The sequence below is a fragment of the Notolepis coatsorum genome (genome assembly GCF_963971535.1).
Source record: "Notolepis coatsorum genome assembly, chromosome: 6".
Classification (NCBI taxonomy): Eukaryota; Metazoa; Chordata; class Actinopteri; order Aulopiformes; family Paralepididae; genus Notolepis; species Notolepis coatsorum.
The window spans coordinates 28,314,106-28,327,880 of record NC_140170.1 but is presented as its reverse complement, the minus strand read 5'-3'; the positions used below and the strand labels follow the sequence as shown (position 1 = coordinate 28,327,880).

General features: G+C 43.4%; 1 protein-coding gene across 1 annotated transcript in view; it reads right to left on the bottom strand.

Annotated features, from left to right (window-relative positions):
* cbfb (core-binding factor subunit beta) overlaps positions 1 to 13,775 on the bottom strand; it is an 81,583-nt gene that overhangs the window by 59,529 nt on the left and 8,279 nt on the right. The window lies entirely within an intron of this gene.

Here is a 13,775-nt window from a genome sequence, read left to right as displayed (position 1 = left end):
CCTGCCCACTATACCAAGACATCAGAGACATATACTTCAACCTACCCACTATACCAAGACATCAGAGACTTATACTTCAACCTGCCCACTATACCAAGACATCAGAGACATATACTTCAACCTGCCCACTATACCAAGAGACATCAGAGACTTATACTTCGCACAAATTGCAAACACCCAAAGAGACTTTGAAAACATGGACAATAACTCAAAACTCCTGTACCTACTGGGAGAAATACAATAATGTGCAAACACAGCAGCAAGATTTGTGAGCTGCTGTGACAAGAAAAGGACATCCAACGGAATACAACCACCATAAAGACTGTCAATCACACAAAAATAAAAAAAAATTAGAGAGAGAGAGAGAGAGAGAGAGAGAGAGAGAGAGAGAGAGAGAGAGAGAGAGAGAGAGAGAGAGAGAGAGAGAGAGAGAGGGAGAGGAGAGAGAGAGAGAGAGAGAGAGAGAGAGAGAGAGAGAGAGAGAGAGAGAGAGAGAGAGAGAGAGAGAGAGACAAAGAGTGTTTTTTACCGCAACAAGGATGTAAAGCATGTTAGACCATTGACCTGTTGCTGGCAGAGTTCTCCTCACACATAGAGACAGCGTGACTGGTGAGATACGTGGTCACAGAGCTGTCAGACGCAGGGCTGAATACTGGAGCTACTGTCATAGCTTCTCAAATTGAAGGTGCGTGCTGCTCTGTGTATATTATGAAATGACAATTGCACGTTGACACGCCCACTACGCAAAACTGTTACTCGCACACTGTGCTCCTAAATGACTTTTCCGGTTCAAAGCACAAATCTATTTTTAGGGGCAAATGCGAGTGAAATGGGCGCACTGTCGAGCCCTGCACAAAGAAGACAATCACATGGAAACACACATTCTCGTACAAATACACACAGTGTAACATAACACACACACACACACACACACACACACACACACACACACACACACACACACACACACACACACACACAACTGTAGTGACTCCTCTCTGTCTTCACACAGTAACAAATGAATGATCAGAGAGAATGTTGACTGTGTGTGTGTGTGTGTGTGTGTGCGTGCGTGTGAGCAGAGATATTATGAATATATGAGTTTGTATCTGTTATTATTCATATGAGTGCATGTGTGTGTTTGTGTGTGTGTGTTGTGCATGTGTGTGTGTTGTGCATGTGTGTGTGTTGTGCATGTGTGTGTGTGTGTGTGTGTGTGTGTGTGTGTGTGTGTGTGTGTGTGTGTGTATGCGTGTGTGTGTGTGTGTGTTGTGCATGTGTGTGTGTATGCGTGTGCATGTGTGTGTGTGTGTGTGTGTGTGTGTGTGTGTGTGTGTGTGTGTGTGTGTGTGTGTGTGTCAGTGTGTGTGTGTGTGTGTATGTATGTGTGTGTGTTGTGCAGGGACAGATCAATACAAACAGCATTAGAGAGAGACAGGAACGGACCACATATGAATTATGTATTCTGTCATCTTCTAGAGAGAGAGAGAGAGAGAGAGAGAGAGAGAGAGAGAGAGAGAGAGAGAGAGAGAGAGAGAGAGAGAGAGAGAGAGAGAGAGAGAGAGAGAGAGAGAGAGAGAGAGAGAGATGGAGGGAGAGATGGGGGTAGGGAAACTGTTAGAGGGAGTGGGACACAAGGACAATGAAAGAAAGAAAGAAAGAAAGAAAGAAAGAAAGAAAGAAAGAAAGAAAGAAAGAAAGAAAGAAAGAAAGAAAGAAAGAAAGAAAGAAAGAAAGAAAGAAAGAAAGAAAGAAAGAAATTGAGAAGGCATGTACTAGCAGACCAAAATATAAACACAGAAAGAGAGAGAGAGGGATATAAACAGATAAGAGAGAGACAGATATATATATATGTAGAGAGAGAGAGAGAGAGAGAGAGAGAGAGAGAGAGAGAGAGAGAGAGAGAGAGAGAGAGAGAGAGAGAGAGAGAGGGGGGGGAGAGAGAGAGAGAGAGGAATGAAAAGGAGGTTGAAAGAACAGCAGAGTCATCATTTGTGTTCTGTGTGTATTTCTGAAGTTTCAAATTCAAACATCTGGTTCTAGTTACTGACTACTGACTGGCTGAGAGAGAGAGAGAGAGAGAGAGAGAGAGAGAGAGAGAGAGAGAGAGAGAGAGAGAGAAGGATAGGTGGGGTAGAGAGAGTAGAGGGAGACACACGCAGGGTCACAGTGTTACACAGTCCTCTACGTCCTTACTGAGGTCACAGTGTTACAGTCCTCAGTGATTGATTGATTGAAAACTTTATTAACAGATTGCAGAATGGGTACAGTACAGTACGGCTCAATACACACAATTGTTAACACTTTCCGTGCCACTCACGAGATTTCTCTGGTTTTTTTTATAGGTGGTTGCTAGCCACTCACAAGATTTCTCTGTTTTTTTATAGGTGGTTGCTAGCCACTCACGAGATTTCTCTTTTTTATTTTTATTTTTTTATTTTTTTTAGCGATCTGAAAAATTATTGCATCACCCGAGCCTACCCGAGTATAGCCGAGGGGCGCCGGCGATCACTGTGGAAAAAAGCGCCCCCTGTCGTCTCCCAGATGACATAAGTGATTTTGGAATGGACTCAATGAAAATGAATGGGGGAAAAAATCCGGTACTCCACATTTTCCAGTTCACTGATCCAGCCGGGGTTACCACAGTTCATTCTGGAACCTCAGATCCCCGTTGATCATGGAGATCTACAGTATCGCGTTGGATCCATACACGTATCGATTTTTTCGAATGGTGATCAGGAATTGGAATATACCAGTTGGATACCATCTGATGTCAGGTAAGGACTCTATGTTATCAGTGTTAGGATAATCAGAGTAAGTTTGATGAAGTTATAAGCTGTTTTGTGAAATGTCCTCTTTCGGTTTCACTGTAAAAGTCTGTGAGGAAATCAACGGAGCGATTATCAGTGCGCGGCCGTAATGTGCGTGCGTGCACGTATAATATTGATCATCTAGCGTTTATTTGAAAACGATTCATAAAAAGGCCGACGAATATCAACGTTGTGGAATATTCCACTAAAAGACGATTTTCATAGAATGCTCCAGAATTAGCTGTTTTTTATATCAAAACGGGGGCTTTTCTAACTGCTCTGAAACGGAAACGACGCGATAAAAAAACAATCTGCCTTCACAGCACTGACTGGAAAATAGTATTTGATAATGCGATGGGCAGATTAGACACATAGCCATAATTTAAAACATAGATTAGGCGATATTAACGTTAACATTGGCGCAGATGGTGGCATTCAGCCGGTAAAACGGAAAACCAGGCGTGGCGCTCAAAGTGTTAAGGGGATGCAGACCAGAGAAAGACTTTCATCTTGTTTACATCAGGGTCCCCCATTTTACATTCGTAATGAAAAGTAAGTAAGGGTGCAACTAGCACCGTGCAATCCATTCTTTGTAGGGATGTTCGATATTGACTTTTTTTTTAAATTATTTTTAATCTTTTTCCTCCTTCTTTTTCAGTTTTTCTCCCATCCCAATGTTAGTCGTTATGCCTATTCCAAATCCCCTTCCTGGTCGTTGCGCACTCTACCCCCTACCGTCGGTCTGGGAGGGCGGAGACTATCACATGCTTCCTCAGACACATGTGTACCCAGCCCACCGCTTCTTTTCACCTGGCAGGGCGGACTCTCACTGGGGGAGTGTAACGTGTGGAAGGATCACACTACCCCCCTTAGATCCTTCCCTCGCTGTGCAGGCACCCCGACCGAACTGTAGGAGTCGCTGTTTACAACGAACCAGACCCACCCACCGGCTTCCCTCCCGCTGACTCTGCCAATCGAGCCAGTATGACAGCCGGCCAAGCCGGAAGCAACGCTGACAGCTGGATTCGATACCAGTGTCTCTTGCGTTGGTGACGAGCGCCTTGTCCGCTGTGCCACCCAGCCGCCTGATATTTTTACCGATATCCGATATACAGTACTGATATTGTCTAACTCTTAATTTCCGATACCGATATCAACCGATAAAAAAACTAAAACGGAATAATTTCAGGTAATTACAGTTTTTCTCAATTGCTTTGGTGCATTTCTCTGATCAGAATTAAAGTTCTCATAACTGTTAGTGCATTTCTCAAAACAATTAGTACAAACTGCAAAACCTAGGTGACCTGCAGAAGCGTGTCACTTGCTCAAAATGGATAATTCATTCCTCAAAAGCAAGTATTCATGTCAATGAAAGTGTCACTGTCATCAAAATGAAAAGTCCTGACACCATTGTTTATGAACAAGATAGTCAAATGGCTTTGCCATGTTTTCGTTATGACAGTAAGTGTTTTCCAATGCAAAAAAAGTCAGATCTTGGTGACACTTTCTGAAAATGCTCAAGACAGCACTATACACTATTTGCACAGCCATTTGAAATCTACAGTTACACATTGCTGTATTTAGTGAGCAGTGATGCCACAGATTACTTGTAAAAGTAATCTGATTACTGATTACTGAATACTCCTTTAAAAAGTAATCTTAGTTACTTTACTGATTACTTGATTATCAGAGTAACTTAGTTACTTTGAAAGTAACTAGGTTACGAAGTCGTCCCCCCTGCTGCTGCCACAACATAAGAATGACAAAAAAAATGTAGTAAAATGTACTCAGTTTGAGTAAAATGTACTAATAGGGCAGGTAGGCCTATCTTGATATCTATAGATCTATAGATTTCACAAAAGATAAATGGTCAATAACACCACATGTAGGCTGATATGTAGCCCACCACCTCCTAATAGACAGTCTCCTCCCCACCGCATGTATATATTCCCTCCCCGCCGTATGTATATTTCTCTCCCACCCACCCACCCCCTCCTAATGTACAGTCCCCTCCCCATCATATGTATATACTCTGTCAGGATCTAGGGGTAACAGTACTGTATATTTGAATACCGTTTATGTCACAAATGTATCAGTACTAAATACCTATATGTCCCTATGCCATAAATGTCATGTATGTTGTGTATGTCATAAATGTCTATATGAATTGAAAATGGGGGACCCTGATGGAAACAAGACAAACGTCTTTCTCTGGTCTGCATCCCCTTAACAATTGTATGTATTGAGCCGTACTGTATTGTACCCATTCTGCAATCTGTTAAATAAAGTTTTCATTCATTCATTCAGCCTACCTTTGAGGCCTGCCCCATTCAGATATGGTTCTACGTTATTATTATTTATTATTGTGTGCTACTGACAACCTACATACTGCAGTATGGTGTTCCATGTTCATGAATAGTGCAATGCAAAAGATGTTTAACTCAAAGGTGGAACATACTGTTTGGCTGGTGCAGCTCCGAGTCCTGTAGAAGTCGATGGTCGTGCTGTGCTGTATATTCCATATGCGGTAGACAGTATTTTGTTTCCTCCGCAAAGTTAATGTTTTTTTCACCCGGCTTAGCTGACTTAACAAACGTTAAGTAGACTAGTGAACTTCCAGTGCAAGAAAGCGTTACGAGCGCGAGCGTCTCCCTGCTAGCTCGCAGTTTAGGTCAGCCTAATAATAACAATAACAGCCGCGCCCACCAGCATGGATCAACACGCGAGGTTGCGTGCTGTGACGTCACTCCCCAATACAAGGAAAAGCTTTCCAAACGTATATTTGACTGTCGAAAACGAAAGAAAATACTGCATTCCGCCTGCATTATGATGAGATAGTAACGAATTAGTAACGCACAGCCACTTGGACAAGTAACTGCAATCAGATTACTGGCTTGTAAAGATTAACGCGTTAGATTACTATTTTCGGGGAAAAGTAATCAGATTACAATAACGCGTTACTTAGTAACGCGTTAGTGGCATCACTGTTAGTGAGGTAAATGAGTACAAGACACGTATGTTTCACATTTTTACTGCATATGCTCTTTGCAATTTTAATTTGTTCACAGCATTGTGCAAAAGAAAAATACAAACTAATTTACAACAAACATAAGAAACAAACCACTGTGTGACCAGAATTGCGTGGTGAAACGCACATTATCCCATACAACAACGTACTTGGTCAGATGGTCGCCATTTAGACCGCTCTCATTCTCAGGGATTATGTCCCTGTAAAGAGTGTCTAAAAAAGTCAGCATGAGGTGAGGCGGACCTTTAAAAAAGTGAATATCAGGAAGGCAGCAGGTCCGGACGGCATCCCCGGCATCCCCGCGTCCTAAAAGTCTGTGCCGACCAACTGGCCCCGGTATTCACTGACATATTTAACCTGTCCTTAGAACAGGCTGTCATCCCCACCTGCCTGAAGAAGTCCACTATTATCCCTGTACCCAAAAAATCCAAGCCTGCTTGCCTCAACGACTACCGCCCTGTAGCTCTCACCTCCATAGCCATGAAGTGCTTTGAGAAGCTAGTAAAGGGCTACATCTGCTCCTCCCTCCCCATCAACATGGACCCCCTGCAATTTGCATACCGCCCCAACAGGTCCACGGAGGACGCCATAGCCCATGTGCTGCACACAGCAGCATCACACCTGGACAAGAGGCAGGGGAACTATGTGAGAATGCTATTCATCGACTACAGCTCGGCATTCAATACCATAGTCCCCTCCATACTCATAGCCAAGCTCAGGGACCTGGGCTTGAACTATGACCTCTGCCAGTGGGTCTTGGACTTCCTGACGGGCAGACCCCAGGTGGTGAGAGCAGGCAACTGCACCTCCTCATCCATCACCCTCAACATAGGGGCCCCCCAGGGCTGTGTTCTGAGTCCCCTCCTCTACTCCCTGTACACACACGACTGTGTGGCTCAGCGGAGTAGCAATACAATCATCAAATTTGCTGACGACACAGTGGTGGTGTTTCAAGTTTCAAGTTTCTTTAATAGTTGTCATACAGAAGTACAGAATACTTTTGTACAAAATGCTTCTTACTGTTGCGCTCCAGAGACTGTGCATGACAAGATAAGTATGAAATAAAAACATAGTAAAAATTAGAAGAAAAAAAAAGAGGTCACAGTGTTCAGTTTAGACATATGTACAATGTTCGTAGACGTAGTTACCATACAATATACAATACTGTGCAGTGTACTAATATACAATACTATATAGTGCAAGGCATAAATGGACAAGGTGCAGTTTAGGTACAATTCACAGTAGGTGTACGAGTTGTAGTGCAAATCCTTTATCAATAAATATAAAGTGTAAGTGTGTTTGTGTGATCTAAAGTGTGGAGAGTGGGTGCTGCAGTGTGTTGTTTGTTTGAGTGAGTGTGTGTGTGCGTGTGGGTGTGTGTGCTGTGTGCATTTGATGGTTGTTGCATAGTGATTATTGTTCGTTTAGCGATTATTGTTCGTTTAGCAGCCTGATGGCCTGGGGATAGAAGCTCCTTCTGAGTCTTTCTGTGCTCGCCATAAGACTCCGGTATCGCTTGCCTGACGGCAGCAGTTCAAAGAGGCAGTTGTTCGGGTGGCTCGAGTCCTTAATAATTCTCTTAGCCTTCCCCTTGCACCGCTTGTTGTAAATGTTCTGGAGGGTGGGAAGCCCCCCTCTAATTGTGCGTTCGGCTGAACGTGTCACTCTTTGTAGTCTGCTACGGTCTTGTGCAGTGCTATTCCCAAACCAGGAGGTGATGTTGCCGGTCAGGATGCTCTCTATTGTACATGAGTAGAAGTTCCTAAGGATCTTCTGACTGACTTGGAACTTCCTTAGGCGCCTGAGGAAGTAGAGGCGTTGTCGTGCCTTCTTCACAACACTGTCAATGTGTGTGGTCCATGTCAAGTCCTCGGATATGTGGGCTCCGAGGTACTTGAAACTGTTCACTCTCTCAACTGGTGCCCCGTCGATGCTGAGGGGGCTGTAGTCCTTGACCCCCGACCTCCTGAAGTCCACAATCATCTCTTTTGTTTTGCTGACGTTCAGGGAGAGGCAGTTCTCCTGACACCACTGTGACAGGTTCTCTACCTCTTCCAGGTAGGCCCTTTCGTCGTTGGCAGAGATCAGGCCCACCACTACTGTGTCATCAGCAAATTTGATGATGGTGTTGTTGTTCCGCTGTGCTACGCAGTCATGTGTGTACAGGGAGTAGAGGAGGGGGCTCAGAACACAGCCCTGGGGGGCCCCTATGTTGAGCGTGATGGATGAGGAGGTGCAGTTGCCGGCTCTTACCACCTGGGGTCTGCCCGTCAGGAAGTCCAGGACCCACTGGCACAGGTCATAGTTCAAGCCCAGGTCCCTGAGCTTGGCTATGAGTTTGGAGGGGACTATGGTATTGAATGCTGAGCTGTAGTCGATGAACAGCATTCTCACATAGTTCCCCTTCCTCTTGTCCAGATGTGATGCTGCTGTGTGCAGCACATGGGCTATGGCATGGTGGGCCTGATCTCTGCCAACGACGAGAGGGCCTACCTGGAAGAGGTCAAGGTCCTGGCGGGATGGTGCCAGGAAAACAGCCTCTCCCTGAACGTCAGCAAAACAAAGGAGATGATTGTGGACTTCAGGAGGTCGGGGGTCAAGGACTACAGCCCCCTCAGCATCGACGGGGCACCGGTTGAGAGAGTCAACAGCTTTAAGTACCTCGGAGCCTACATATCCGAGGACTTGACATGGACCACACACATTGACAGTGTTGTGAAGAAGGCACGACAACGCCTCTACTTCCTCAGGCGCCTAAGGAAGTTCCAAGTCAGTCAGAAGATCCTTAAGAACTTCTACTCATGTACAATAGAGAGCATCCTGACTGGCAACATCACCTCCTGGTTTGGGAATAGCACTGCACAAGACCGAAGCAGACTACAAAGAGTGACACGTTCAGCCGAACGCACAATTGGAGGGGGGCTCCCCACCCTCCAGAACATTTACAACAAGCGTTGCAAGGGCAAGGCTAAGAGAATCATTAAAGACTCCAGTCACCCGAACAACTGCCTCTTTGAACTGCTGCGGTTAGGCAAGCGATACCTCATCCCATTTCTGCTTTGCACTATATAGTACTGTACATTAGTACACTGCATAGTATTGTATATTATATGGTAACTCAGTTACGTCTATTCTGCATCGAACATTGTACATATGTCTATACTGAACACTGTGACCTCATTTTCTACTTCTAAATTACATGCTATACTAAGTTATTTGATACTATCTTGTCTAGCACAGTCTCTGGAGCGTAACAGTAAGAAGCATTTTGTATGAAAGTATTCTGTACTTCTGTATGACAACTATTAAAGAAACTTGAAACTTGAAACACCCTTTGGCCTTTGGGTAGAGCTGTGCACAACTGTAAACAATATTGCAGTACATATTGGAACTGAATTGGAACATACAACATACACAGTACTGTAAATCATTCATTCACATCCAGACGTTCCTGTCTGTCTGGCTATTGGATTCAGGAATGGGGAGTAGGGAGGGAGATATTCCACCAGCATCCTTTCATGTGCTGCAAACCACTGTGTGACCAGAATTGCGTGGTGAAACGCACATTATCCCATACAACAACGTACTTGGTCAGATGGTCGCCATTTAGACCCCTCTCATTCTCAGGGATTATGTCCCTGTAAAGAGTGTCTAAAAAAGTCAGCAGATGTTGTGTGTTGTATGGACCAATGCGGGGCATATGGGTGAGGACGCCGTTTTCTGAGATGGCTGCACACATTGTAATATTCCCTCCTCGTTGGCCTGGGACATAAGTGGTTGCTCTCTGTCCAATGCGATTCCTTCCACGCCTTCTACCTTTTGCCAGATTGAAACCCGCCTCATCAACATATATGAATGTGTGCAGCGATTCCCTGGCATCCAGCTCCATTCAGGGGAAAAATGATAAAGAAATGTATAAAATTTGCTTGACAGATTTTGACAACTAGTTCAACATATTTGTATGTAATGACTCAAGCAATGAAATGAGGACTATTAGTTTTATAGGGAATGACTATTCAGCAGTCATAAGTATAGTTCATTTTGACTGACATGACCTAAGCAAATGATAATGTTATAAAACAGCAGAGAATTGTATGAAAGCAATTGATGCATGTCCAAAAGCATTTGCAATTTGTTCGGAGGAATGAGAAACTGCTACTATGATGTGCACAAATTACAAAATGTTGTGGAGGTTGAACTAACAGTTATGAGAACTTTAATTCTGATCAGAGAAATGCACCAAAGCAATTGAGAAAAACTGTAACATTACATATCTCTTGTCGTGGAATTAACACAACATTATGCATACTTTTGACAATAAATAAAATAAGAATGAGTTATTACTTGCTTGCCTGGGTAAGTAGCTAAAGGTTAAATAAATGTTAAAAAAATTTAATAAAATAAATAAAGATTTTTTTTTAAAACCGATACCGATATTTTCCGATATTACATTTGAATGCCAATATCGGTAGGCCGATAATATCGGACATCCCTAATTCTTTGTGGATCTAGCTCACAGTGTTCTAAGTAAAAGCCAAATTGGATTCCTACCAAATTATCGTACCTCTGATCATACATACACTCTTAAAACCTTAATTGACATTCACGTGAAACAGAACAAAAACTAAATGTATTCTTGCTTTGTCTATTTTGAAAAAGCTTTTGATTCAATTTGGCACAAAGGTCTCTTCAAGATTCTAGAAAGTGGTGTTGGAGGAAATACATATCAAATCTATGTACACAAAAAACAGATGTGCTGTTAGAATTGGCAATAAAAGAACACATTTCTTCACCCAGGGTCGTGGAGTCCGCCAGGGATGCAATTTAAGCCCAACATTGTTTAATATATATATAAATGAATTAGCAAAGTTATTAGAACTTTCTACTGCACCCGGTCTGACTGACTCTGCACGATACCAATGTAAAATTACTGATGTATGCAGATGATCTGGTTCTGCTGTCAGCCACTAAAGAGGGTCTACAACAGAACCTAGACATCCTCCACCAGTTCTGCCAGACATGGTCTCTGAACGTAAACATGAAGAAGACTAAAGTCATGATCTTTCAAAGGAGACACGAGTCTCAGAGTTCACATAATACATTTAAATTAGGCACACACATATTAGAAAACACAAAAAGCTACCCATATTTGGGATTGAAAATAAATCATAATGGTAACTTCAACATGGCTGTGAATGAACTGAAGGAGAAGGGAAGAAGGGCTTTTTATGCCATCAAAAGGACAATTCCAATTGACATCCCAATTAGGACCTGGCTCAAAATTCTAGATTCTGTAATAAATCCAATCATATTATATGGCAGTGAAGTGTGGGGTCCATTAACTAACCAAGACTTGGGGCGGCTACGTGGCGTAGTGGGCAAGGCGCTCGCCACGAATGCGGAGACGCCGGGCTTGCCTGTTCGAGCCCAGCGCTCCACATTGCTTTCAGTTTAGCTGGTCGTTCATACTAATACACATTGGCCTTATTAGGGGGTGGGAAACTGATGGGTGGGGATCGGGCGTTGTGGACAGCGACTCCTATAGGTCGGTTGGTGCGCCTGCGCAGTAGAATCAGGAAGTGTCGGGGGCAGCGTGAGCCTCCCACGCGTTACTCCTCGCCACTGAGAGATCGAGCTGCGCAGGTGAAAAGATGCGACTGCTGTTACCTCAAGTACCGGAGGGGACTTGTGCTATGTATGACTTAGTCCACATTGCAGCCGGCTTGTGGGAGGCAAGAAACAGCGTTCGTGACAGGGGAGGGTTGGATTGGATGATACGAAATTGGGATGGGAGAAAAAAATATATAGAAAATGGGAGAAAAAGTGGATAAAAAAAAGAAAAACTAACCAAGACGTCCCATAATGGGACAACCATCCATTAGAAGTACTGCATGCACGTACGGAGGAAATCCCACATGTTTGTTTTTATATATAAGGCCGTCCTAGGGAAGCTTCCCCTTTATCTTTCCAATCTAATTAGCTTTTCATCTAGCAGCTACCATACCAGGTCCACAAGATGGCTACTTTTAAAAAACCCGAGAATAAACACTGAACTAGGAAGAACAGCTTGTTCAAGCTTCGCACCTTGGGCATGGAATGGGCTACAGGACTATATCCACTTAGATACCCTGGTCTCTCTCTGCGAATTTAAATCTGTATTACATAACTTCCTACAAGAAGAATGTCGCTGCTTTCTGTAGTCGGGTCCCAACTGCAAAACTGCTAAATTACTGTATTACCCTGTATTTTACTGTCATACACTTTTACTATCATGTAGATCAGGGGTCTTCAACTCGCGGCCCGCGGGCCAATTGCGGCCCGCGGAATGATATTTTGCGGCCCCCTACTGGACATCAACGTTTAGTGTTAATGCGGCCCGCGCGCAACTGTTTGCCGAGTCGTTGCGCGAGAGTTGGAAGTTTTATTTATTTTATCACTTGTAGGCTACCATAGCGCAGGCTCATGACAGCAACGTTATGTTAGTGACTTGGTTGAAATGTGATTCCGGAGTGATATCAAGTAAAGTGGAAGCAAATGCATCCTCACTATCTCTCCTCTGCGAGCAGTGCTCTGCATGTCCGGCGGCACTGCCACTGTCTGTCTGTGTGTACGGGTCTGGTCCAATCACATACGCGTCCCGTCAGCGTTTTTCCCCCTCAGCCACAGTCTGCGAATCAGAGGCAGAGTAGGGGAGTAGGGCGGGTCTTCACGGACTGCATGTCGTCTCTCTCTTTCAGTTCAAATCGGAGCAGAGTTGAAAGCGCATCTATAGTAAACTCACTCCCAGTTTTATCTCTGTGAGATAAATGTAGCTATTAGCCTATTTTCGCCAGCAGGCAGCCAGCAGAAAAATATGGCATTTTCAAAGATGGTCAGTAAAAGAAAAGTCGACTGCAATTCAAAGGTGAATGGACGGAAAAATATGCGTTCAGCCTGAGTCCCAGCCAGGGGCGTAGCTGGAGATTCTGGGCCCCATTAAAGAATCAATTTGTGGGCCCCCAATCTATTAAAAAATGTGGGGCCCCCAATCTATAAAGAAAATTTGGGGCATTTATTTATTGATGAAAACGCATAATATGGTTTTTACCTTTTTTTTTATAATACGGGCAATTATACTTTTGAGTCATCTACATTAACTTACTTTAGGATAATAATAAAACCATATTAATAAAAAGATAATAATAGTGTTCTCACAGCTTTGTGATAGAATAAAAAAAATGCACAGTGCATTTCCATAGCTGTGGATGAGTCCACTGACACCACTGAGAAGCCTGAAGAACCGTTCATGTTCTGAAGAACTGTTCATGTTCTGAAATGTTATTGCTAAAGATTGAGAAGATTGGATCAGTTGTACTTTTTTTTTGAATACTTTTTGGGGAATATTTGATGCGGCCCAGCCTCACCCAGACTCTACCTCCAGCGGCCCCCAGGTAAATTGAGTTTGAGACCCCTGATGTAGACTATTCTGTTTTGTGTTTACATGTGATGTATTGTATATTGTATACATGCACTTTTATTATGTTCTTGTGTGATGTATCGCAAATTTTATTGCTGTCTTATGTATTGCAAATGTTATTGCTGTCATCTTGGCCAGGTCTCCCTTGCAAAGGAGATCTTGTATCTCAATGGGACTTCCTGGTTAAATAAAGGTTAAATAAAAAAGAATAAAAAAAAAAGAATTGTGCAAAAACCTACTTAGGGTTCACAGACACACTGCCAATAATGCATGCTGCAGGGCAGAACTAGTTGAGACAGAACAGGCTGCAGATCAATACTAGTTTAGAACGTGGTCCCGCTCTAATGACCCAGCCTTCCATTGATCATCAGCAGCCTGTCATGCTGCACACACTGTGTTTATAGAACATTAAACAAACACATGGCATTTAATCAAAAACAGAAATGTTTTTAACTACTTAAACGTATATATATAAATAGAG